At 42.2% G+C, this 25,836-nt stretch overlaps 1 long non-coding RNA gene across 3 annotated transcripts; it reads left to right on the top strand.

Annotated features, from left to right (window-relative positions):
* The first annotated feature begins 45 nt into the window (after positions 1-45).
* On the top strand, positions 46-14,862 carry LOC109491537. 3 transcript variants are annotated; one of them, XR_002745471.2, is made up of 5 exons: positions 46-147; positions 7,973-8,147; positions 9,057-9,197; positions 12,306-12,426; positions 12,528-13,255. It is a non-coding gene; the product is annotated as an uncharacterized LOC109491537 (long non-coding RNA). The 3 variants fall into 3 exon arrangements; XR_006585550.1 differs by lacking the exons at positions 46-147; positions 12,528-13,255 and adding exons at positions 481-1,132; positions 14,265-14,862; XR_006585549.1 differs by lacking the exon at positions 46-147 and adding an exon at positions 481-1,132.
* Positions 14,863-25,836: the final 10,974 nt, after the last annotated feature.

Below are 25,836 nucleotides of genomic sequence, written 5' to 3'. Positions count from 1 at the left end.
CCCGGTCCCACCCACCCGCGCTCCCCTCCCCCTGCACACCTCCGGGGGGGCGCGAGGAGGACACAGGGGACCCCGGGAAACCCTGCCCCTCCCCACCCACTCCCCCACACCGCCGCCGCCTCGGGACGCCAAGGAAGGGGGCGAGAGGTGGGAATTTTCTCTCAAGTGGCTTGGGGACCTGGATCCTGGGTTGGAGAGGGGAAGCCGTTCCGAGATGGGGGGCGCTGGGAACTGTATGGAATAGGGTGGCCACGAGAGGAAGTTCTTTCCAATAAGGGCTTTGGGAAGGGGGGGGGGGTGACAAATTGGTGGGGAAAGTAGTAATTTGGTGGGAAGGACTTTGGACTAGAGAATGCAGTGGAAACGCCCCCTAAAAAGTGATCGGTTTAAGGGGAAAAAAGAAATCCCACAACAGGGTTTTCCTTTGAGCTGACACTGGCTTCTCCCTCTGGCAATTTACCTGCTGAGAGCACAGGTCGGTTTAGGCACGCCTGTGAAAAAAATCTCAAAAGTAGGAGTTTTCTGCTCAGGCACGTGCAATTTTACAATTTTATATTCTTCTGGTCACTTTTTATAAAAAGTGGTGGTGTTTTATAAAAGTGATGGAAAGGATTCATGACAGGGAAAACCAACGTGTAACAGGCTTACAAATGTGAGAAATCACTGGGAATAAACCCTTTACTACTACTGAATTAAACTGGATTTAGAATTTTTGGTGTCAGCTTACTTTAAATAGAAAGTTTGATTTTTTTTGGAAATTTTAAATCAAAAGTTTTGGGACTCCAGTACCTGCTTCAACAATACAAATGCTATTCAGCTAATCTTTGTATCTTTAGAATAAGCACTCAGTAATTCTTAACTATTCCTGTTTAGTATTTTTACCAAGATTAATTTTAAGATTAAGCCACCCCTCCAAAAAAAAGATTAACCCCTCAAATTATGATTCGTTTCTCACTGTCATTTCAGTTGAAGGAAACTGAAGATGTATATGCAATGCCACATATATAAGGTCTGGTACATTAAGGAGACCACCATGTCAGATTTCCAGGAGCCATTCTAAATGATCTCATTCAAATTGCCGTCCTTTATCATGGCAACAGTGACTTCAGTTACCACAGGGAAACACAACAAGGTGATAAAGCTTATGGCATATCCACTAACCTGGAAAACAAGCCTTCTTACCACCCACCTAAAGCCTTTCTAGTCCTCAACTTTAAAACTCCAACTTTATCATGATTCATAAAGTAATACGTGCATGCTTCTTAACCCTTACCAGGAAACCTGTATGTACCAGGAATGGTCATAGAATCAAGAAGTCCAAAATGTGGGAAAAATTTGTAAGTCATCATTTCAGCCTCCAGCCTCCTACCTTCAGACAAAGCTATCCCTCAGTCACTCAAATACATAGAAATTTTGAAAGATCCCCACACATGTGTTTGGTTTCAGGAGTCCTGGTAGAATAGATATAGTTTTTGAAATGACATTCCCTGCTCTATGTTATTTGAAAACAGCAACCAAAAAAATCTTTCTAAAACCAGGTTGTATATATTTTGTGCTTCTGATGAAAAATACATAAATTCAGAGGAAAACAATAAGCAAATGTGAAGTTTTCATCCCAACCGAGTTGGGATGAAGGAAATAATCTAAAAACAGTTATTAAAATTGAGACTTCCTCTTACAAAAATTTGACTTCTGATACTTTAAAATCCATGTACACACTATGAGTACAACCAGTAAAAAATCATATATGTATAAAGAAGAGAGGGGCGCCTGGGTGGCTCAGTCAATTGAGCGTCCGGCTTTGGCTCAGGTCATGATCTCAGGGTTTGTGAGTTCGAGCCCCTCATCGGGCTCTGTGCTGACAGCTCAGAGCCTGGAGCCTGTTTCCGATTCTGTGTCTCCCTCTCTCTCTTGCTCCTTCCCCGCTTGTGCTGTGTCTCTGTCTTTCTCAAAAATAAACATTAAAAAAATTTTTTTTAAAGAAGAGAGCTGGCAGAGAAGACAGGAAAATAAAATGTTTGATTCATTGATATGGCTAGGACAGTGGGTGAATTTTTTCTTTATTTTTTGTTTGCATATATCATATACTTGGATACTAAATATAATAATATTTAAAGAAAAAAACCAAAAAACCTGAAAACGATAGTTGGTGTTTCACTGTTGATGCTTGGGTTGGACCCTGGGGAAATAAATCATGTAATTGAAGGGCTCCTTCTCTATAAGTGTTTTCCCAACCACCAGTCTAGAGGGATACTAGCCCTCTTTTGTGTTACTAGTCCTTATCTCTAACCCTGGCTAGTGCTTTATGGTTTGAGAATGACCTACTGAGGGGGAATTAAAAACCCCAAAATGTTTAGAAAAGAATTCACTGCTCTCAAAGACTAATCATTACATCAGCTCATTTTAAATATACAGTTGTCTGAATCATAAAAAAACTAAAAGTTCATTTGCAACCTTCCAGTTTTACATATTAACTACAAGGCCTAAGGAGTTAAATTGACCTCTGTGAGCCTCAGTTACATCATCTATCAAGAGAAAGACTACCTGTGCTGTACCCACTGGCAGAGTTGTTAGAAAAAACAATGTGTATTTAAAATAAGGATGGTTTGTTAGCTGTTATGCAAAGTAAATTATTAATAATCCCACCCTGATACTAATTCTCAGGAATTTGTTAGGACATTGAGTCTTTAGGACTTAGAATTGATGACAAATATAAAAAACCTCCTAAGAGAAAGAAAGAGTCAAGGAATAATAGAATTTTGTTTACTAGAAGGGGCCTAAGATATAATCAAGTTCAAATTCCTCATGTTCTAGGTGAAGAAATTAAGACAAAGCCTGTAGGTCTTGTTCAAGGTCATGCAGCAAGTCGGTGGCAAAATTGTGGTTTATGGCTCATGCTGACTGCAGATGATTTTGTCAGTTTTGGCAATTTGGGGGCGGGGGGGGGTGGGCGGCGGTAGAGGGGGAAGCCTCAGTTAAAAAATGTGTATTGGGGCACCTGGGTGGCTCAGTTGGTTAAGCATCCAACTTCGTCTCAGGTCATGACCTCACTGGTTTGGGAGTTCGAGCCTCCTGTTGGGCTCTGTGCTGAAAGCTCAGAGCCTGGAGCCTGCTTTGGATTCTGTGTCTCCCTCTCTCTCTCTCTGCCCCTCCCCTACTTGTGCCCTGACTCTCATTCTCTCTTTCAAAAATAAAGAAACATTAAAAAAATTTTAAACAAACATTAAAGTATATATTAACATATGTATTAAATATAATGTATACATTATATATTAATATATATATATTAATATACAATATATGTATTAAATATAAAAGAACTCTATGGGCTCCTGGCTGGCTCAGTCGGTGGAGTATGTGACTCCTGATCTCAGGGTTGTAGGTTTAAGCCCCACGTTGGGAGTAGAGATTACTTAAAAATAAAATCTTAAGAAAAGTCAGATAATATTTTCAAGACCATATTAACAATCAAGACAATTGGGAAAGCGAAAAAATGGGAACAAGTTAAAGAATCACTGCTTTTAGAACATTTACTTAAGCCAAATAATGACCAGCACCAAAGTTCCCATCTCCCCATTCTGAGAAAAATCCTTCTTGTTTATTTCATATTTATGGATGCATCTTAAACAGGTAATACATTCTCATGCTATATTATTCTAAAGAAATCAAAAGGTACACCTGGAAAATATCCCTCTGCCCTCCCCTCCCCCCACCCCAGCTCTGTGGTTGGCTATGCTAACACAAGCAAATGCATACATATACATTGGATGCTTTGATAGGAATGCTCAATTTACATTTAAAAGATGCATCCAGTTAACCGAAGCCCAAGTGGTGCAACACCGTGATATCCCCGAGCTTTGAGAAAGTAGGCTTCAGTTTTTACTAATGCCTATTCCTGATTCTCAGAATAATCCAACTCTTCTTCAAGCCATCTTTAGAGTATTAAGTACTTTTAAGTAGAAGCACTTGAAGATCAAGGTGCTGACTGATCCCTAGTAGGTGAAATGATATCATTGATTCAAAAGAAAGAGACCCTGTCTAACTTTTGAGCACTCCTATTTTTGGCTTGTTGCTTAAATTGAACTTCAAGTCTTTCATAAAGCTGACCATTCTCTTTGGCCAATTTCATATCTAAAGAATCGTCAAACAAATTAACACTTGTTAATAAGGGGTTTTCAACTTACCTTGTGGCTGGATAGAAAGGATTTCCTTTTTTCTTTCTGTCAAAAGAAAAAAAAATCTTATGTTTGGAATTTAAAAAGAATTTCTATAAAGACTTTCTGAAAAGATGGACTCACTGCAGATTTCAGGCCACTTGTTTTCTTTTATGATGCTCCTTTGCCTGAAAAATGCCATTTCTTATACAGAAAGATAAGGAAGGTTCGAAAAGAAGGGTCAATTCCATGAAGCCTAATGAGATCTGGGGCTTTTATCTTCAATTTGGGCCATTTTTCTGCAGGCCTTTTTTTAAAAAAACACTGATCCCTTTGAAGGACCCTAAGCATTGTTAGACTTTACTGGTCTTAAAGGTTGCTATCACAGGAAGCTGGAAAGAGCTAAATTATTTTTTTCTACCACATGGAGGCATTGAACAACCATGTGATTTTCAAAACTTACCAAGACTTGACAAGAGTCTAGTGCTTTCTCAGGCAAGGGCAAAAAGGTTTGTATGATGTTGACAAATAGATAGCGCTTAGTAGGAAAGCATTCTCTCAATTTATAATTTATAATCTCCTCTGTACAGCCTATTCTCTAAATAAACCAGCCTTCTTCAACCTCCTATACCTTGATACCGTAAGGACAGACTATATTGAAATATACTGGATTGCAATTCAACCAGTTTTGGTTCATTGATCTATGAAACCTTTTTTAAAACTTACCACTTTTTCATGGGGCACCTGGATGGCTCAGTCAGTTAAGCATCCAACTTCGGATCGGGTCATGATCTCACAGTTCGTGGGTTTGAGTCCCTCATCGGGCTCTATGCTGACAGCTCAGAGCCTGGAGCCTGCTTTGGATTCTGTGTCTCCCTCTCTCTCTGCCCCTCCCCCACGCGCGCACGCTCTCTCTCAAAAATAAATAACCATTAAAAACATTTTTTAACTTACCACTTTTTCAGTTTACTAAAATTTGGGAGGAATGAAATAGTAGGGAAAATTACTTTTATTTCATGCTGTTAATTATCTATTGAGAAACTTTTTAGGGGCGCCTGGGTGGCGCAGTCGGTTAAGCGTCCGACTTCAGCCAGGTCACGATCTCGCGGTCTGTGAGTTCGAGCCCCGCGTCAGGCTCTGGGCTGATGGCTCGGATCCTGGAGCCTGTTTCTGATTCTGTGTCTCCCTCTCTCTGCCCCTCCCCCGTTCATGCTCTGTGTCTCTCTGTCCCAAAAATAAATAAACGTTGAAAAAAAAATTTTTTTAAACATCATTTCCCCCCGCAGTTCCATGGTGTAGCCAAATCTATAGCCAAGGATCCAGTTTTGAATCCAAAACTTACCTCAATAATTGCAAAACCCCAGAAGCAAGAGGCAGCAAAGATACCAATCTTGACTTGCTAAGCCTACATGAAAAGTTCTGTCTTTGCAGAGGACAGTACTCATGTTTCAGCCACAAATCAATTAATCAACAAATATTTATTAATTGCCCTGTGTGTACTAAGCACAGTGCTGGGTGTCTTGGCAGATGTAAAGAAGTCTAAGAGGTACTCTCTGGCCTCCAGCAAGGGCCAGGGGAAAAGGGATTATAACTAAGCCTTGAAGGACAAGTAGGACTTGGGTGGATAAAGAGGCATTCACAGGGATGGAAATGACATTTAAAAAGTTAGAGAGAGGGGCCCCTGGGTGGTTCAGTTGGTTAAGCCAGGTCAGACTTTGGCTCATGTCATGATCTTAGGGTTCGTGAGTGCCAGCCCTCCATGGATCCTCTGTCCCCCTCTCTCTGCCCCTCCCCCTCCCTCTGTTGCACCCATGCTCTCTCTCTGTCTCAAAAATAAATAAACTTTAAAAAAATAATAAAAATAAAAAGAGAGAGAAAACACCAGACTCCAAATACTTTATTATTAAAATATATATATAAATCATAGAGTAGAAAATATTTTATTATTAAAAACTTATAAAATAATGAAACTGGACTTCATTCTTCAGAAATGTCACTGGCATGAAGGACAAAGAAAAACAAGATTCCAGATTAAATGAGACTAAAGAAGCATGAGAGCTAAATATAATATGTGATCCTGGACCAGATCCTGTACAGGATGGGGCAAAAAAGTTTGTGAAAGACAGAATTGTATCCACTGAAAAAAATAGAGTATGGAAGTTAGATAAAAGTGTTGTATCAACGTTAAATTTCCTGAAACTGATAATTATACTGAAGATATTTTTGTTTTTAGGAAACACACACTGGGACATTAAGGGGTAAAGAGGCATGATGTGTGTAAACTATTTAAATAACTCAGAAAAAAATTAACAAAGTGTGTTGGGGTGGAGGTGGAGAGAGAGAGGGAGGGAGGGAACAGAACCAATGTGCCAAATGTTACAAATTAGTGAATCTGGGTAAAGGGTGTATGAATGTTTTCTTTATTACTTGTATGATTTTCTTTAAATTTAGAGAAACAATAATGTGCTTCTGTCAGAGGGAATGAAATGGAGGGGGATGAAGAAATTACTAATGCATTTAATATCTGTATTGTTTTATTTCTTAAAATAAGTGTGCATTACTTTAGTACATTTAAAAAAAATTTTTTTAACGTTTATTTATTTTTGAGACAGAGACAGAGCATGAACGGGGGAGAGTCAGAGAGAGAGGGAGACACAGAATCAGAAGCAGGCTCCAGGCTCTGAGCCATCAGCCCAGAGCCTGACGCGGGGCTCGAACTCACGGACCGTGAGATTGTGACCTGAGCTGAAGTCGGATGCTTAACCAACTGAGCCACCCAGGCGCCCCAAGTACATTTTAAATCTAACCACTAAATCTTTTAAAAAATTTTTAAATATTTATTTATTTTTGAGAGAAAGAGACAGAGTGTGAGCAGGAAAGGGGCAGAGAGAGAGAGAGAGGGAGACACAGAATCAGAAGCAGGCTCCAGGCTCTGAGCTGTCAGCACAGAGCCTGACACGGGGCTCGAACTCATGAACGGCCAACTCATGACCTGAGCTGAAGCTGGACGCTTAACTGACTGAGCCACCCAGGCACGCCTACCCACTAAATCTTTAAAAGAACAAAAATATATGGGGAAGCAGAAAACCCCAAGAAGTGATTGGGGAGCCCAAAAATAAGCTAGTTTGGTTGAAGGACTCAGAAAAGTTGATTGGATGACAGAAGAATGAAAAGTAGGTACCTTGACTTTGCAGAGGGGCTTCATGGGGAGCTTAGAAGCCTGGATTTCATTACAGGATAAAAAGGTACCAGGGAAAGACATTAGAGACATTTTAGCCTAAGGGGTATTTTAAGAAGATTAGTTTGATAGAAAAACCAGAAAGGAGAGAAAGGAGTCAGGGAAACCGGGAGGAAGCTATTGAAGAGTACAGGCGTAAGGAAGCAGCTCCAAATTCCTAATTCTCTGAGCTTACTTTAATTAATCACTGTTTAAAACTCTGTGAATGTAAGTCCCATGATAGCAGAAACTATGTCTGCTTAGAACTATGTAGTACAGTACTTAGCACTTAGTAGACACACAATAAAAAATTAACTGAGGTATGGAAAGAAAACCATCCTTGTCTCTAATAGTACTATTTTCCCTTTTCCCACTTCCTGTGATGTTCCATCACTCACATATGTATGATTACACTACCCAGCGGTCTATTGGGACATGTGGAGTCTGTGTGGCTGTTCCCAGGGGAAGTGACCCGAGGGTGAGGCCTAAAGTGACTCCCAGGCCCCAAGGGTGGAAAGGAATACAGTGTTGACATCAGAGTTACAGAATTCCAAATTGGAAGAGCTCTGAGATCATGAGATGTGCCCTGTTCTATTGACAGATGAGGCAACTGAACACCAGAGATGCAAGATGAGTTTTTGGAAATCAGGCAACTAATTAGCAGCAGAACGAAGCCCTTTTCCTTGGAAGAATCCAAGTGGACTGTGGAAACTTATAGAATCTACATGTCTACCCCTCAAACATGGAGCAACTGACAGAGGCCACAGAAGCCAGAGGTAACGCCTATGAAGGCAAGCATGCTCATGTTCTGTCTACACAGCACTGCTTTCTGTGGCTCTGGGCTGTGTCAGAATCTTTGATATCCATTCCACATTGTATATTAGACTGGACCCAGATTTACTACTCACACACACACACACACACACACCCACACACACACCCCTCTTGCTTCCTAAATTACTCACTGAATTGAAAGCAATCCTGAATCTTACAGTGCAATGGTGACAGATATTTGCCCAGTGTGATTGTAAGAATAGAAGTGGAGATTCCTATATCCCCTTCTTTATCCCTGACTTTACTCACCTTGAGAAGTCTTTTTAGATCTTGGTGAAGAGGAAAAACAGGAAAATGGTGGGGCATGACCACTTTGGCTTTGTGGCTGAGGTTACACCCATCAGCACTGGGTTCCCACAGGTTGTCTCCCAACCTGGGCTGAAAGTTGGAGAACATCCTTGCCCCATTTTCCCACTGCTTCATTCTTCCCTACTTCCCCATCTAAGGGACAAGCATGGTTCAGGGCAGTTAAGAGATTGAACAGACCTGTTTCTATACCTGCACTGCCACTTACTAGCATGACCTCTGGAAAGTTCCTCAATCTGCTGAACCTTTGTTGTCGCATATGTAAAACTGAAATAATAAAGCTCACTTCATAGGATCTTTTGAAGGTTAAGTGAGAAATGTCTGTAAAATGCTTAGTCCAGGTGCCTGGCATGGCCCAAGTGCCCAATAAATGGTAGCTATCATCAGTCGAATCTAATGTATTTTTCGAGGCTCAATTCAGCGACCGCAGACTTTCTTTGGCTGTTCCAGAGTTAATAAACTAGAAGAAAAAATAAATAAATAAACTAGAAGAGTAGATGCAGATAAACCTCAGTTATATACTATTTTGTATTGTTTTCTTTCAGTTAAGAAACCATAAGCAAAGGGAGGGGAGGACCCTTGCCCTATTCCAGCTCCAGCCCAATGCCAAGCTCTTGGAGCTGAGTAACCACCTGTTGATTGATCGTTACCGTGGCAAGAGCCTCCGAAAGAGCATGAACAAACAAGTAAGTCAGAAAACATCTGGGTTTTGCCCAGAAATGTTCCTATCTAAGTGAGTGAGTCAGAATGGCCCAAGTTTGTGACACTTTCGCTTAAATTGTTTGGAAAACTGTCAGGTGAAGGGTCGTTTCAGAGGATTTGTGTCTATTACACAGAATTCCCTTTCTCTTTAGATGGATGGTTAGTCCAACCTCTTAAAAGTGTTAAATGAAGAGATCTAAAAGAAAACTGGCTGTGGACAGGTTGGGATTTCCAAAGAAGTTTAAAACACGAAGAACCTCTCTGGGAAATCTGTCAATCACAGTGTGGGCAAGTGTGGAAAATGTTGGTGAAAATGTTTAGGCTCCTTAACATGATTATTTCCCTCTATAAGATTTGCACACTGGACTCCCAGAAGCAACAAAACTATCGCAATCACTTCTTGTTTGAAAAAGTCATTTTCTGCAACATCGGCTCAGGTTTTTAGGTCCATTCTAGGGGCAAGATTTAGAACTGCACCATTTGAGGGGATATTTGTCCTTTTCTTAGAGATCTAAATTTTTATTATATTCAGGGATTGAGAGCCATAACTTGTCTATGAAAACAATTTTTTCATATAATTACATAAAGATTTATAGTCAGAAACCCTCGAATATTGCCACTTATGCACAGCTCTGGGTCACTCCTTGGCACCACTGTGTCCTTGAGCAATATAGGTGGGGAGATTAGGAGTTTTACATTCCAATATTTAGAGTTTATTCTGTTCCAGTTGTGTCTTAGCTTAAAATAAATCCTTGGGTTAGTGGGTTGGTCTAAGAGGTATATATTTAAGATGTTATTTTTGGAAACTGCTGGAGAATGAAATGAAAACTTGTGATATTCCTTTGAACTTGGTTTGAAAATAAAATACAGATTTTATGAACTTGGAGGTGAATACATTTACTCTCCTCACACTGTCTCATTTGTAAATGAGTGACTTAGAAAGCCCAGAGCCCAGAATTTGGAATTCCAATTCTATAGGTTTTTCTTAGCTCTGTCCCTATGGATGGATTGATCTTTCCCCAAATCACCAACCATCCACTTCTTAAAAAGAAAAGCTGCATACAGCTCCAGTGTGTTTATATTATAAACACACTATTATTGAAGGCATCCCATTGTTTATTTATTGCACATCTAAATGTTTTATAGGGCCCAAACTAGATAATTCAGGTTTGGCCCTCTATTGGAATGGCTAGCAAGGAGTATAAGGTGTTTTTGTTTTGTTTTGTTTTGTTTTGTTTTGTTTTGTTTTGTTTTGTTTTGTTTGGTTTTGTTTTGTTTTTAATAGAGGATTTTTGGATGTTTCCTTACGAAACATACATGAAATTCCCAGTTGTGTAAGATGTGAAGGCAAAGCTGTGCCATATGTTACTGTCCCTGAGAGGACATTTGGATGTGGTACTGTGCTGTCTCTGAAACAACTTTGATTGTTTGTTTGTTTGTTTAACTCCACCCCTGATGTGGGGCTTGAAGTCACCACCACAAACCAAGAGTTACATGCTCTATCCACTGAGCCAGCCAGGCACTCCAGAACAACTTTAATACTTTAATACTTCTGCTTTTTTTTTTTTTTTTTTTTTACGTTTAGTTATTTATTTTGAGAAAGAGAGAGAGAGTGTGTGTGGGAGAGGGGCTGAGAAGAGGCAGAGAGACAGAGGGAGAGAATCCCAAGCAGACTCCATGCTGTCAGCATGGAACCCACCATGGGGCTGGAACCCACAAACCGTGAGATCATGACCTGAGCCCAAATCAAGAGGTGGAAGCTCAACTGACTGAGCCTCTCAGGCGCCCCTACAGCTTCTGCTTTCTAAAAAGTCTCCTTTTGTTTTATTTGTTTACTTTTTATTAGGAAAAATTTCAAACATTCATAAAAAGAGAAAGAATAGTGCAAAGATCCCCATATACCCACCATACCACTCACATTCAAGAATTGATAATATTTGTCATATTTACTTTATCTTTTTTTTTTTTTGCTATATCATTTACAATGACAGACAGCAAGACAATTTGCCCCTAAATCCTTCAACATGCTTCTTCAAAAAATAACCATATACCACTATCACACCTGACAAAACTAGCAATAGTTCCCCGCTATTGTCTAAATATTCCATACATATTCAATCCTCTAATTTCCTTTTAGGTTCAAATCAGTATTCTATTAAAGACCATTAAATTGCTTTTGTTTCTTCTGTCTCTTTTATTTATTTTATTTTATTTTATTTTTATAGATTTCATTTCATTTTTTTAATGTTTATTTATTTTTGAGAAAGAGAGAGAGAAAACATGCAAGCAGGGGAGGGGCAGAGAAAGAGGAGGAGTACAGAGGATCTGAACCAGGCTCTGTGCTGAGAGCAGAGAGTCCCATGCGGGGCTCGAACTCATGGACTGTGAGATCATGACCTGAGCTGAAGTCAGAGGCTTAACTGACTGAGCCACCCAGGCACCCCTGTTTTGTCTCTTTTTAATTTAGAACAATCCCCCAACTGTTTCACCTCTTTTCCCTTTTTTTTCCTTGTGGCATTTTCATTGAGTCATTGAAAAGCCATGCCAGTTTGTATTGTAGAATGTTCCACATTATGCATTTGCTTGACTGTTTTTCTTCATAGTACCATTTAATATAACCCCTCTACCGTTTCTATGCCTGGTAAATTTGAGGTGTCATAGAAAGGTGTGATTCATTCCAGTTAAACCTTTTTGGCAAGATAGTCAAGGAAGTCACAGGTGACACTGTACCTCCCGTTGTGTCACATCAGGAGGCAGTGAACTCGTCCCTTAAAAGGAATCTCTTGAGAAGCAGAAACATGTACCATTTCACGTTTGTCTTAAAAAACACCACTGGACCAGAACTGTGAATGTCATTTACCCTCTCAGATCCTCAGTTCTCTTATGAGAGATAACACCAATACTGACTCTCTAACTTCACAGGGTTATGGTAAGGACCACAGGAGAAAATAATGGTAACAGCACGAATAACTACCATTTATTGAGCAATCACTACGTCAAGCCCCATGCAAGAGTTTTCCATTTACTGTTCCGGTTAATCCTCATGCTAACCACAAGAGGTAGGCATTATTATTAGCATTTCTATTGTGCAGGTGAGGAGACTGAGCACAGAGAGTGAAGCGATTTGGCACAGGTCAAACCACTGTTACGAGGAGGAGGAGGAGGGACGCAAGCTCCACCCCCCTGACCGCAGAGCCTGGGCAGGAAATCACCGTGAGTACTACACAGAAGTATCAACACAGAAATACCAGTCGTTGTGTTAGGAGACTGAGAGGATGTTTTCTGGTTTTGTTTTTTTCTTTTTCTTTTTTCAGACTTTCACTGATGTTATTCTGTCACTTTCATATCCACGAAATGAATAGGCATTTACAGGGGAAGATGTACAATATGGATATAAAACAACAATCAGAATCATTTATTACTTACCTGCTCTGGTGGTACTGACAACAGAATAAAAGGAATCACATCAACAATAATAAAAAACTTTGCCTAGAGGGAAATAGACATATGAAGTAACACCATAAACAGATATTCTGTATTTTCTTTTTTACGATTCTACTCCTTTTGTCCCATTTTACTTGACATATGGCTCACTTCATAAGAATGTTTAAATATTGATTTCCAAATAGCTTCACTTACTTGGTCCTAAAACAATATTAACAGACCATGTAGCTTCCGGAAGGATCTGTTCTGCTGTTTCTGTAAAAAAAAAAAAAAAAAAAGAAAAGAAAAAAAGGAAAAGAAAAGAAATGTTTTGGTTTTCTCAGCGTTTTTGAATCAAGAGAGTTAGTTGGTCCCAAATATACCCAAACATACCCAAACATAATGACCATATGATTTCTTTTTTAAAGGCTATGATTAAGGCTACCTTTAAGAGGCACGGCCATCAGTGAGTCCTCTGAGTGAAACCTTTCAGATGAGCATCTGTCCTCTCCAAGGTGTGAAATCACATTTGGCAAACAGCCTTCTAACCCCCAGAACGCTCAACACGAGACCCATCATGTTTTATGTCTGCACACAATAAAGATAGCTGTGTAAACTGCGTGTACTCCTCAAAACATCTTTGCCACTCAAGTCACTAGGAGGTTTTTCCCCTGCCTTTCCATTCTGCTTCAAACATCAGATATAACAAAATGTTTATTTTTTTTAAAGTTTATTTATTTTTAGTAATCTCTACACCCAACATGGGGCTCAAACCCACAACGCCGAGATCAAGAGTCACACACTCCTCTGACTGAGCGAGTCAGGCACCCCAGAGATACAAAATGTTTAATTTGGTAGCTGCGATAATTCTCACCCTGGAAATATTTATTATATTTACATAAAAGCCAGTAAGATCTTTGAAATAGATTTAAAAATATATACATGAACCCAATGTGGGGGAGGGACACCAAAATTATAGCAAACAGTGGTAAGGTAACTATATCAAAAAATCAAAAAGGTATAATTGTCTTTTAACATACCTGGATGGTACTAAAAAGAAAAAGATGATTTCGGGGCGCCTCAGTCAGTTGAGCGTCTGACTTCGGCTCAGGTCATGATCTTGCGGTCTGTGAGTTCGAGCCCCGAGTCGGGCTTTGTGCTGACAGCTCAGAGCCTGGAGCCTGCTTCGAATTCTGTGTCTCCCTCTCTCTCTGCCCCTCCCCTACTCATGCGCTCTCTCTGTCTCAGAAATAAATAAATATTTTAAAAAATTTAAAAAGAAAAAGATGATCTCTCAAAAACCTCACATAACCTATTTCCACTCCAAAGTTCCTAAAGATGATCTTTTGGTGGGGAGTGGGGGGGGAATGTATGGATTGCTTACTATGTCTTAAGCGCTTTACTTGCATGATTCCATTTAATATCTGCAACAGCTCTTTAAGGTAGCTGCATTTATTATCACCTACTTACAGATGAGAAAATGTAGTCTTACAAAGAGGTACGTAACTGTGAGCAGTTACACAGATGTTAGGTGGCCGAGCCAGAATTTAAACTCAGGACTGACTCCAGAGCCCAACCTCCCCAGCTATCCCTAGATGACAAGAAATAATGACTGCAATTTTCCTCAGCTGAATTTCAAACCCTAAGAACGTGCAAACTCGTAACCGAGTAGAATGCTTTGCGCTGAACCTCGAACAATCCAACAAGAGAAACGGGATCGCAAAACGCAGCTTTCGAAGCGGGGACCCAGAGTCACATGTCCTCACCAGCAGCAGCAGAAGATTCTCACCACTCCCCGGTGGGGGGAGGGTGGGGGGAAGGCTCTCCTCCCCACCCTCCTGAACAGCCTGTGGACATTCTTCTCAAAGACTCTCACAGCCGCCCTGGCATCCCTCCCCTTTCTGCCTCCCCTTCAAAGCTCTGGTGGTCAGTGCGTCTTCTTTCCCATCCTCTGGGGTTTCACCCAGCAGCCAATCAATAAATATTTGTCGAATGAATAAATGAATGAATGAGTGAATGAACAAACAGCTGTCAAACCAGTCACAGATGGAAAAGTACACAGAGGTGCATAAATAGTAAGCTGTTTGCCCAAAATAGCCTCAGCTTGACCAGAAGGTAAATCTCACCAAACTTCACCGTTCAGTTGGGGAACATTTATGTATTCTGTGTTAGATATATATTATTTACTTCCCATTTCGTACTTGGTTGCCTCACTATCAGTCAACACTTCACATTGTGTGGGATTGGGTCCAGTCACCTAATCTTTGATCCTTGTTTTCTGAATTATAAAATGATGCTCTTAAGGCATACCTCACGGGTTGTCCTAAGGATCAAACAAGGTCACATGGGGTGGGGCTCTGTGAACTGTACAGTGCTTTCTGGTGCTGTCATCATGGGGCATTTATGGGCCCCTGCTATTTATTGTGTTCATCTAGTCGGTGGGGGGACCTAAATGTGCTGTACGAGAAGGGTGGTGTTGTGGAAAGAATTCAGGCGTCCCTGATGCCCCCCACCAGAACAAAACAAACTATAGCCAGAGAAGGACTTTCCTGAAGCCAGGCTCCCATGGGTGGACCTATGGAGCAAGGAAGGCCAGCAGCCACATCCCACCCTCAGGGAATCCAAGAAAAGGCCCCTGGAAGCCCCCGGAAACCTTGGGAATCTCCTTGCTCCTCTTTATCTCCATCGCAGCCATTGCCACGCTTTGGCCAAGACTCTGTCTAGACTGACAGCCAACAGCCAGATAATAGAATTAAGCCATTCAGTCACCCTGGAGACAGTCATCACTTACAAAAGAGCTGGGCTTGAGCGCGTGGCCAGGTGGGCATGTTCCAGTAACCATCAGGAGGCAGTGTCCCACCTTTCCCTCCTCATCCATCCTTTACGGGGGCAAAGAAGAGGAAAACAAAATTCAGGTGACTTGTCTCTGATCCACCCTAACTAGTCTCTTCCTCTTTGTTGATCTTTACCTGAGCAAGTGAGACAATCAGCATTCGCCTCGGAAGCTCTTGCTCCTCTGACGCTGGGGGATCTCAGAGAATTAACGTAAGGAGGCAGAAAGTGCGTCTATGAACAGGGCTTCTTTCGTGGGTCTTCTTTACTTCCCCCTACTCTCTCCTCCCCCTTTCCTCTTTGCTCCCTGTCACCACCCTCTCCTTCCATCTGTGTTAAGAGGAAACCGTTTGAAGTATCTGTGAAACAAACAAACCGACCCCCCCCCCCTTTTCTTCCTTCAAGGTTCTTTGCACTAATTTTTAAAACTGAAATTTTCACAGAAAATTGTTTTGGTGGGTTCAGGAACATAAATTTTAATACTCAGCCCCCAAGCAAACATTTCAACCAAAGATCCCTTACCTTTTAAAAAAAAGTGCAAAGTAAATTTCTGTAGCAAAGAAAGACCTAGTATTTTCTTGGGCCTTCTTGCAAACAGAGGCCCCTTAGACAATATTTACATCTATGTGTGGGTGAGTTGAGACTGTGCTTGGGGCAGTTGGAATAAGAGAGGCATTGATAGATTCCCGTAAGGCTGGCGGATATTGAAGACTAAGTAAGGATAGTGTAACTCGGGGAACGAGGACTGGGTTTGTGAAAAATGTCTAACATTTACTCAGCACTCGTGTGGACCAGGCACCGTGCTAAATGCTCCACAGATAACATCTTTTCATTTTACTTTCATAACCACCTGTCAAAGTAGACGCTAGCGTTCGTGACTCACTGACAGACGAGGAAACGGAGACCCTGAGAGGTAAGGCACCTCCCAGCTAATCAGTCATAGAGCCAGGAACCTAACACAGGCCTTGGACTCCAGACCCTGCCTCCTCCTGTGTGGTCTGTGGACCAGCAGCACCAGGCACGTGTGCTAATCTGCACCTTAGCAAGGGTGATGGGTGCACGCATTCTAGTCCTGCTCAGGATTTACCACTGATATTGCTGCCCCGAGCGGTGCGTTCTCATTCTGAGCCTCCTGGGACCTGATGTTTACCTTCCTGAGGCTCAGTTGCTCATCAGTAAAATGAAGATGGGCTGAAGATCATCGCTGAGCATTCAAGGAACTTTACCAGCCGCTTTACAAAGGTCTCTAGAGGCTTTTTGAAGTTTGAGTAAACGACACTCCATAAGCGGTAGCAATAATTAAAAACTAATTTACAAAAAGTTCCTTTTGAATAATAATACTCAGTATGGGAAATTTGGGAAATGAAGAAAAGGTAAAGGAAACACAAAAATTCTCCCGTGAATCCACTATCCTGAGGTAACCCAAGAAACATTCAGTTGTGTTTCCTTTCCGTATTTTCTCTTCACATGTGTGTGTATGTATAAATATACTTTTTTTTTTTTTACCAAATAGGGATCATTCTATCTGTATGTATTTGCATGCTGATTTTTTTCTCTTCATATTTACATGGTGGGCCTGTTTAAAATACTTTAAACCAGTGAATACACAAGCTGCTTTCCAGGGCTCAGTCTCTGGATCAGAAAGTTCTTTCCATCTAGTTTTGATTCCTTCCACTGGAACTTAAGAATTAAGATTAAAACTGCCCTGTGAAGCTGAAGCTTCACACTGTGCACTGTGCCCTGTGCACTGAAACTGATTTCAGTGGTAGACCCATGTGTTGGAGAGAAAGCCTTGTTGGGGGGGTGAAGACAGATGAAGGAGACCGCCAGGGTTCAGTGGCTTTGGGGCCCTGCAGAGGATGCACATCCATGCTGGGACACAGAATAACAGGTGACATCCCCGCTGTGCAAACTCCTTCACAGTTGGAATTATCTGGTTTTGTTTTGCTTTTTTTTTTTTTTTTTAAGTCTCTGTACCCCGGTGCTCAGAACTATGCCTGGCACATAGTAGGTATCCAGTAAATCTGATGGATGAATGAATGGATCAATTAATGAGTTAACGAATGAATAAATGAATCAGCGGAGAAGGTGGACGGCTGCCTAATGATATAAATCGAATATCTCCTTTCACTCCCACCTTGGCCCCAAACATGTCCTCTCTATGCTTCAGGTTCTACCATGAGATTATTTCTTTACAGCAGTCTTCAGAGGGTGTATTTTTTTTGCATTCATTCATTCATTCATTCATTCATTCAGAGAGGGGGGAAGGGGCAGAGAGAGGAAGAGAGAGAATCTCAAGCAGGCTCCGCTTTGCCAGCACAGAGCACAGAGCAGGGCTCAAACTCACGAACCGTGGGATCATGACCTGAGCCGGAGTCAGGAGTCAAACGCTTAACAGACTGAGCCACCCAGGTGCCCCAGGGGATGTATTCGCTAAAACAAGCATCCCTGGGAGGACTACCTGTTTCATTTAACAGCCTTTGCAAATATGCTGACGCTGGGATTTTAGGAAAGAGTTTTCCTACAGTTTGCCACAGTCAATAATATTCTAGGTAAATCAGCTGTCTGAGCTGAGTTCTCTGTCCTTTCATGTATTCAAATATCATGTCTTCATCAAGGCTCTTTTCTCAAGGAGATTTTGCCTTTACAAGCCCAAGGAATAGACAGTAGAAGAGGCAATGGAATCTTCCCAGTGAAAGGTCTTTGGAGGTGACATTGTTTCCCTTGGCAAGAATGGTTGGGAATGAGCATGATTCTCACTACCCAGAGACTTCTCTTGGAAGGACTAGTGAAGAGCTAAATCGGACAGGGCAGAGGGCACACCTGACCAGAAGGGGGCTCAGTAAACATGGGCTTGCTCCAGGTCATGTGTTTACAGAGAAATCTTTTCCCAGTCAGCTCTTCTGTTGACAACCAAGAGGAAGCACGTCTCACCACCTTCACAGCTACCTTCCCAGTCAACTGTCCTCACCTCTCACCTGGATTCCTGCTGTGGCCTCCTAATTAGCCTCTCTGCTTCCACCTGTGACCTCTTAGCATTCTGCGTCTACAAATCATAAATCACATCAGGTCACTTCTCTGCTTCAAACCCTCCAATGGCTTTCCAGCTCTGATCAAAATCTAAATCAAAATAAATCTACAAGGTCCTATGTGAGCTGACATTCCCAGTCACCTTTCTGATTTCATCCCGTGTTACTTTTCCCCTCGCTTCCTCTACTCTGGCCACACTGGCCTCCTCGCTGTTCCTTAAATGTACCCAGCACACTTCTGCCTCAGGGCCTTTGCTCTTGCTGTTCTCTCTGCCAGAACATAGCCACATGCTCCCACCTCCAGCCTCCCCGCCCTGCTCCCTGTCTAGCTGCTTGTCTTATTCCCTCTCTTCAGGTTTCTGCTTAAACATCACCTTGGCCTCCCTTGACTGCATCTAAATTAGTTATACCCTCTCCCTGTGAAAAAAAAACCCCCAAAACCCTCTCCCACTTTGTACCTTCTAGCCCTGCCTTAATCGTCTTCACAGCATCTCTCACCACAAGATGCTCTCTATATTTATTTATTTGTCTCCTTCCCAACCAGAATAAAAACTCCACAAGAACAAACATGCCTGTTTGGTTTCATTCACTGCTTGTTGTTGAGTGTCTAGAACGTTGGCTGGATCCTAAATTTTGTTTTTTAGTGACTGTTGAGTGAATCTTAAAGAACAGCAATGGTATAATTTATTTTTCTTTTTTACAGTTCCATTACTAGTTTTCCAATATAGTATCCCTCTCTCTTATTTTTTATTACAGGGCTTTTCATTTCAAAGAAAAACCTAAACTCAGAATGACTAGGCAGTTGTAAATAGATTCTGAGGTGCAATAAAACATGTAATGATTTTTTTCATTTGCTCCACAAACAAGGCTGTGTAATTGCTGAGATCTGATTCTGCCACGTGTGCCTCAAGTTTCTTGGCTTATTTTAAGGAGGGACAAATATCGTAAGTGAGTATACCGGAGAACATCTGGCATTGTTTTTTCAGGTTTCAACTGGACTTCGAGACAGGTTACAGGGTATAAAGATTAAATGCCAGAGTTCAGAACATTCAAAGATTTGAGAGATGACTCTTCTCGACTTCAAGGAAGAATTGAAAATCCATTATTTCGTGTAAAACTCAACATAATAGATGTGCCGTGTTTCAGTTTAGCTTACTTAAAAAAAAAAAAGTGTAACTTCGATGCAACAAGTTTGGCCTGACAGTTTCTTTTACATCTTTATACTTATTAACTGCATAACTCAATTTCATGAATGGCATGTGTCAGGCTATATGACCCAGAAGAAGGAGGGAAGGCATTTCATGACCTGCAAGTGTGTTGATGGTTGTGGCTCTGGAATGACCCTTCATTACTTCAGTCAAGCCCCTACATCAATATTTGTCAAACTTCACTAAGCAGAAAAGAAACACCTTGGTGGGGGGTGGGGGTGGGGGTGGGGGCGGTGCCTGGATGGCTCAGTCGGTTGGCCCCTGACTTTTGATTTCAGCTCAGGTCTTGATCTCAGGGTCATGAGTTTAAGCCTTGTGTTGGGTTCCACACTGGACATGAAGCCTACTTTAAAAAAAAAAAAATCACCTGGAGAATCTTGTTAAAAGTCTGTAGATTTCCAGGCCCCGCCCCCAAAGATCCTGATTCATTACATTTGGGGAGAAGCTGAGAGTGGCCTTGTAAAGCCACTCTGGAAGCAGGTGAGTTAGCCTCCTCCTGAGGGACATTGCTAGACTGTAAACCACCTGCAGGCAAGAACCATCCCCATTTAAAACCCACAAATGCTGCCATGACACAGCATCTCCTCAAAGACTGTGGCTTCAGACAGTTCTTAGAATGTTCTGGGAAGCAAGAAAGGAATCTCACCAGAAAGGAGGGCAGATAGGGGATTGAGGAGGAGCAAACACCCAAAGAAATTGCACTTTAAAAAAAATTTTTTTTAATGTTTGTTTATTGTTAAGAGACAGAGCGTGAACAGGGGAGGGGGAGAGAGAGGGGGAGACACAGAATCGGAAGCACAGAGCCCGACACGGGGCTTGAACTCACAAACCGCAAGACCATGACCTGAGCCGAAGTCGGACACTTAACCAGCTGAGCCACCCAGGTGCCCCCCAAAGAAATTTAAATAGAGACTGACTGGGAAGAACCCAACATTTCACAAACTCTCCTGTTTTTGATGATCAGCTTTAAGAGATCATTCTTTTTACTCTAGTCAAGATAAGTTTTAGGATGATAAATTCATAATGACACCTCCTTTTAAAATTTGAGAATATCTTGGACTATCCAATCAATTATAATGGCCCCTCTGGACCCATTATGGTTTCTTATTGCTCATTTCTGGTATTAGAACAGTGATAGGAAGGTGAGCATAACTCCTCCATCAGAGAAGTCTAGTGGCTGATTTTATAGGATCTGGGGGAGCCCTGTAATGCCAACCTGTATACCCCGAGACACATTGTCTGTGAAAATTATTTTGTTAATAGCTGTGCTGGGGATTGTATAATGTTTATGTTGGCTCCCCCTCCCCCCCACCATTAATCCCACCCTTCATTTTCACTACTTAAAAACCTCACAAATGCATTTTTGAAGGTTTACTTTTATTTATTTTGAGAGGGAGATAGAGAGCAAGGAGGAGGGGGCAGAGCAATTGGGAGACAGAATCCTAAGCAGGGCTCGAACTCATGAACTGTGATATCGTGACCTGAGCCGAAGTCAGGAGACGGATGCTTAACCCACTGAGGCACGCAGGCGCCCCGAAAACACCCACAAATAAATTTTTGTGTGCATAGACACTCATTATTAAAAACAAACCAACCAACTAAACAGAAACGCATGAGTCAAAAGAGAAAGTTCCACACCCAAAGCAGCCACATTTCTAGGTCGGTGGATATCATTCCAGACCATTCTCTAGGCATCCCAAAACATGTCCATGAGGGCGGGAAGGGGACTGGAGGTCCACTTTGCCTGCCAGAGCTCTTGCCAAACTATTCTACCTTCCTTCTCTCTCAAAGACCTAAATGACTCTGGAAGGTCTTGACAGCTCTCTCTACCCCTTGGCATCGCTCCATGCAGCCATCAACTAGCTGCCTTCTTGCTGCACTTTATTCATTGAGGATTTAATCTCCCCACTTACTGTCTTCCTCTCCATTTGACTCCGGTTCTCTTTGTTGCTACTGGCAGCACGCGCCTCAGGGGTCTTTCAGTACCCCAGCTCATCAGTGACTTGTCACCCCTCCCGCCATCCACTCCCCTGCTTGCGGCTTTCAGCTGACAGCACCATCACTGCTCCGAAGGCTGATTCCAAACCCTCTGCTCTTGGACCAGTGTCTCACATCCTCTCCAACCTCCTCTCTCTCACACCATGATTCCTTTCCCTCTGCAACTTCTGTCTCCTGCCTGAATATACTAAGCCCTTCCCCTCCGCCAGGTCTTTGCACTTATTTTCCCCTCTGCCCAAGAGGAGGTCCTCTAACTGAGCTGGGTCATTCGCATCCTTCAGTGTCTCTTAATGTCACCTCTTCAGGGCGCCCGGGTGACTCAGTGGGTTAAGCATCCGACTCTTGATTTCAACTCCGGTCATGATCTCACAGTTCGTGAGATAGAGCCCCACCTCAGGCTCTGCCCTGACAGCATAGAACCTGCTTGGGATTCTCTCTCTCTCTCTCTCTCTCTCTCTCTCTCTCTCTCTCTCTCTCTGTCTCTCTCTCTCTCCATCACATTGAAGATCTCCTGCCATTCCTTTCTGGCCTGCCAAGTTTCAGAAGAGAGATTGGTCACGAGTCTTATAGGTCTCCCTTTATATGTTAGAGCACGTTTATCCCTCGCTGCTTTCAGAATTTTCTCTTTATCCTTGTATTTTGCCAGTTTCACTATGATATGTCATGCAGAAGATCGATTCAAGTTACGTCTGAAGGGAGTTCTCTGTGCCTCTTGGATTTCAATGCCTTTTTCCTTCCCCAGTTCAGGGAAGTTCTCAGCTATTATTTCTTCAAGTACACCTTCAGGACTCTCTCTCTCTCTCTCTCTCTCTCTCTCTCTCTCTCTCTCTCTCTGCTCCCGTTTACTCCATCTCTCTCATCCTCTGTCTCAAAATGAACATTTTTAAAAAATGTCACCTCTTCTGAGAAACCTCTTCCCCAATCACTCTTTCATCCCCCACTTTATTCTTTCATGGGGCTCATCGCAATCTGAATTGTCTTGTTATGTATGTATGTATGTATTTATTGTCTAGCATGCCCACTAGAAGCTTACTTTCCATGTGGAATCCCCAGCGTCTATTCCAGGGCCCGTCACATAGACATTGCTAAACACGTTTGCTGAATGAATGAAAGAAATGCGGCCACACTAGATATATTTAGTTGTGACGTTTTTGTTTTCTACTACATACATACAGTGTAGAAATCTTTCTGTGTCAGAACATATAGACTAGCCACTCAAAAAAGAATATGACAGCATTGTGTCTACCGTTGTGTCCGCTTAAACGCGCCTGTCTTGTAGGACATTCGGGTTTCTATTCTTCTTTTTTTTACTCCTGAAAAGACTGAGACCAGAAACTTTCTTCTACGTGTACCTCTGTGCATACATGCAAATATTTCTGCAGGTTGGATTACTTAAGGGAGAATTGCTAGGTCAGAGGCCAGGCGCATTTACAATTTTCATACATATTGCCAAATTGCCTTCCAAAGAGAGCTTTGCCGCCCACATCATGTGAGTTCCTGCTTTTGCACATCTCCACCAAAAACGTATGTGACCAACCTTCTAAATTTGCCACTTTGGTAAACAAAAATATATCTCATTTAATTTGTCTTTCCTTAGTTAACAATGAAACTGAGCATTTCCATTTAGAGACCACTTGTAATTTTTCAATGAATGGCCCATTATTATCCTTTGTCTATTTTTGTATCAGGATGTTTGTTTTTTCATTTATTGGTTTATAGAATCTCCTTGCATATCACGGAAAATAAGCCTTTCATTACATGACTTTCAAATATTTTCTCCTTGTCTGTTATGGGTCTGCGAACTTTGACTCTCTGAGGAGACTCACAATACATAATTAAGGCTTTCTTCTGCTTCTTGTATCAATTTAGATTCTTTTCTCTCATGCTTGTGATTTTCCTCAAGCATCTGCCAATGTTTGGCATTTTGTTTATATTTGTAGATGGTGGCCTAGATTGGACAGGACGCTCCCCGTATCCCTGCCCAGCCAGTGCATGTTCCGACAAGGTGAGTTCTCGCTCCAGTCATCATGAGAGGGGCAGGAGGTAGCACATGCAGCCAGGTGGCCTTTTCTTTCCAATGTGTCCTAGACATGGAGTTCCCTGTTCCTTGTGGAAACAGAGCTTACCTGGGGCATTACCCAAGAGGCAGTGGGTCCTGTACCTTCTCGGGTAGTTTCCCGCAGGGAACCTTGCTTTTTACAACCAGGTTCCGACAGGCTTTCCTGAGGGGAAAACCAGAGTCAGCCTCTGACAAGTGAAGCCTAGTTTTTCTGCCTTTTAATAAATGATCAAGTTGATCACCCACTGCTCAGTCCTTGCCCTGGCTCTTGCTGCCTTCTCTTCTTGGGGATTGTCCATGATTCTTCTGGGAAATTTCACTTTTGGGGAAGACACTTTGTTTGGGTTATATAGGGTTGAGTCCTTCAGTTTTGTAGGATTTTGCGATTCATCTCATCTCAAGATTCCTCTCTGCTCTCACCTCTTGGTGGCACCCCATCCAGCTCCCAACACTGCACAAGGTTCACACGACTGTTACATGTCTTCCGCCACTTAAGTGGGATTTAGGTAGGGGTGAGATATAAACACATGTTTAGTCAGCAATCATGAACCAAAAGCCCCTAAAGGAGGTTGGACTTTGCAAATTTAACTGTTTGTCCTTAAGGTGGAATACAGAATATTTCAAAGTACAATTACAGGGGCGCCTGGGTGGCTCAGTCCATTAAGCTTCTGACTCTTGGTTGCGGCTCAGGTCATAATCTCACAGTTCATGAGGTGGAGCCCCACGTGGGGCTCTGTGATGACGGCCCAGAGCCTGCTTGGGATTCTCTCTCCCTCCCTCTCTCTCAGCCCCTCCCCTGCTCACGCTCTGTCTCAAAATAAATAAGTAAACTTTTTTCTTTTAAGTACAATTTTAGAGAAAAATAACCACAGTGAAGTTTTTCTAAGTTAAAAAAAAAATCCACCTTCAGAATTAAAATGAAATTACGTAGTGGGAATTCCTTTTGGCCATTTCCAAAACAGATGTCCCACCCAAACCCTTATCTACATGATAGTCTTCCCTGCCTTAGGAAGGGAAAGGAAAAGCCCCTAAAGGTGAAGACGCTCATGCTACCTGGATTAAAAATTACACTCCACAAATTGACACGGAACTCCCGAGGCATGATCTCCCTGAGGAGTAGAATGGCTGATAGAGGAAGAGTAGGCAGGCACCTCTCTACGACTCTACCAGATTCTTGGCTCCCTGAGAGGCAGGGACTCAATCACATTCATTTCTGTGTCCTCAGAATCTGCGTAGCGCCTGGCACCCAGTAGGCACACAAAACGCCTCTCAAATCTGGCGGTTTAAATTTATGCCCAAGTTGTAGATTTGGGAGCAAAAGAAATGTTGTGATAAGCCCCTGGGTTTTACGGTCATTTTTATGCAGTAATAGATGGCTAGCACAGACCTACGGAGATTCCATCAGCTTAAGGATCACCCAGTAGAAAGCAAAACTCACAGGGAAAAAGACAGGGAGGGGAGAGAGATTCCTGGCTCCAGAGGGAGGAATGTGGTGGGCTGGGCAGTCTGGGTCTGTGACAGCCAACCGGATGCATGAGGGTGCAAGGTGCAGGGGAAAGACTGGTAAGAGGAGGAAGTGCCCATTTTCGGCTCACAGACCCAAGGAAGCAGTGATCACTTCTCCTGAGCAGAGACATCTGCCTAGTCCTTTGGACCAGAATAACCAGTATTTATTAAGCTTTTTTCATGTGCTAGCCACTTGGTAGGCCTCCATATACCTGATCTCTAATCCTTCCAGCCACTCTAATAGTAGGTATGATTTTATCTTTTATTCTAGTTATGGGGAAATTGAGGCTGGGAGACTTTAAGCAAGCTGCCAGGGGTCCTGGAAGTTGGAAGTGGCAAAGCCAGGATTCAAATGGGATTCTGTTTAATAATGAAACCTCTATTCATTGCTAACCAATGCCGGAACTCGATCCCACAGCCCCCTGGGATCATGACCTGAGCTGAAATCAAGAGTCGCTTAAATGACTGAACCACCCAGACTTCCCTCACAGCGTTCCTTTAAAAAAAAAAAAAAAAAAAAAAAAGATTGCAAACCATCTCATTAGCTTTTTACATTGATTACATGTTG

Source organism: Felis catus, chromosome C2 (assembly GCF_018350175.1).
Source record: "Felis catus isolate Fca126 chromosome C2, F.catus_Fca126_mat1.0, whole genome shotgun sequence".
In the NCBI taxonomy this organism is placed as follows: domain Eukaryota; kingdom Metazoa; phylum Chordata; class Mammalia; order Carnivora; family Felidae; genus Felis; species Felis catus.
The sequence above is the reverse complement of the archived record's forward strand: the minus strand, read 5'-3'. Positions and strand labels throughout refer to the sequence as shown.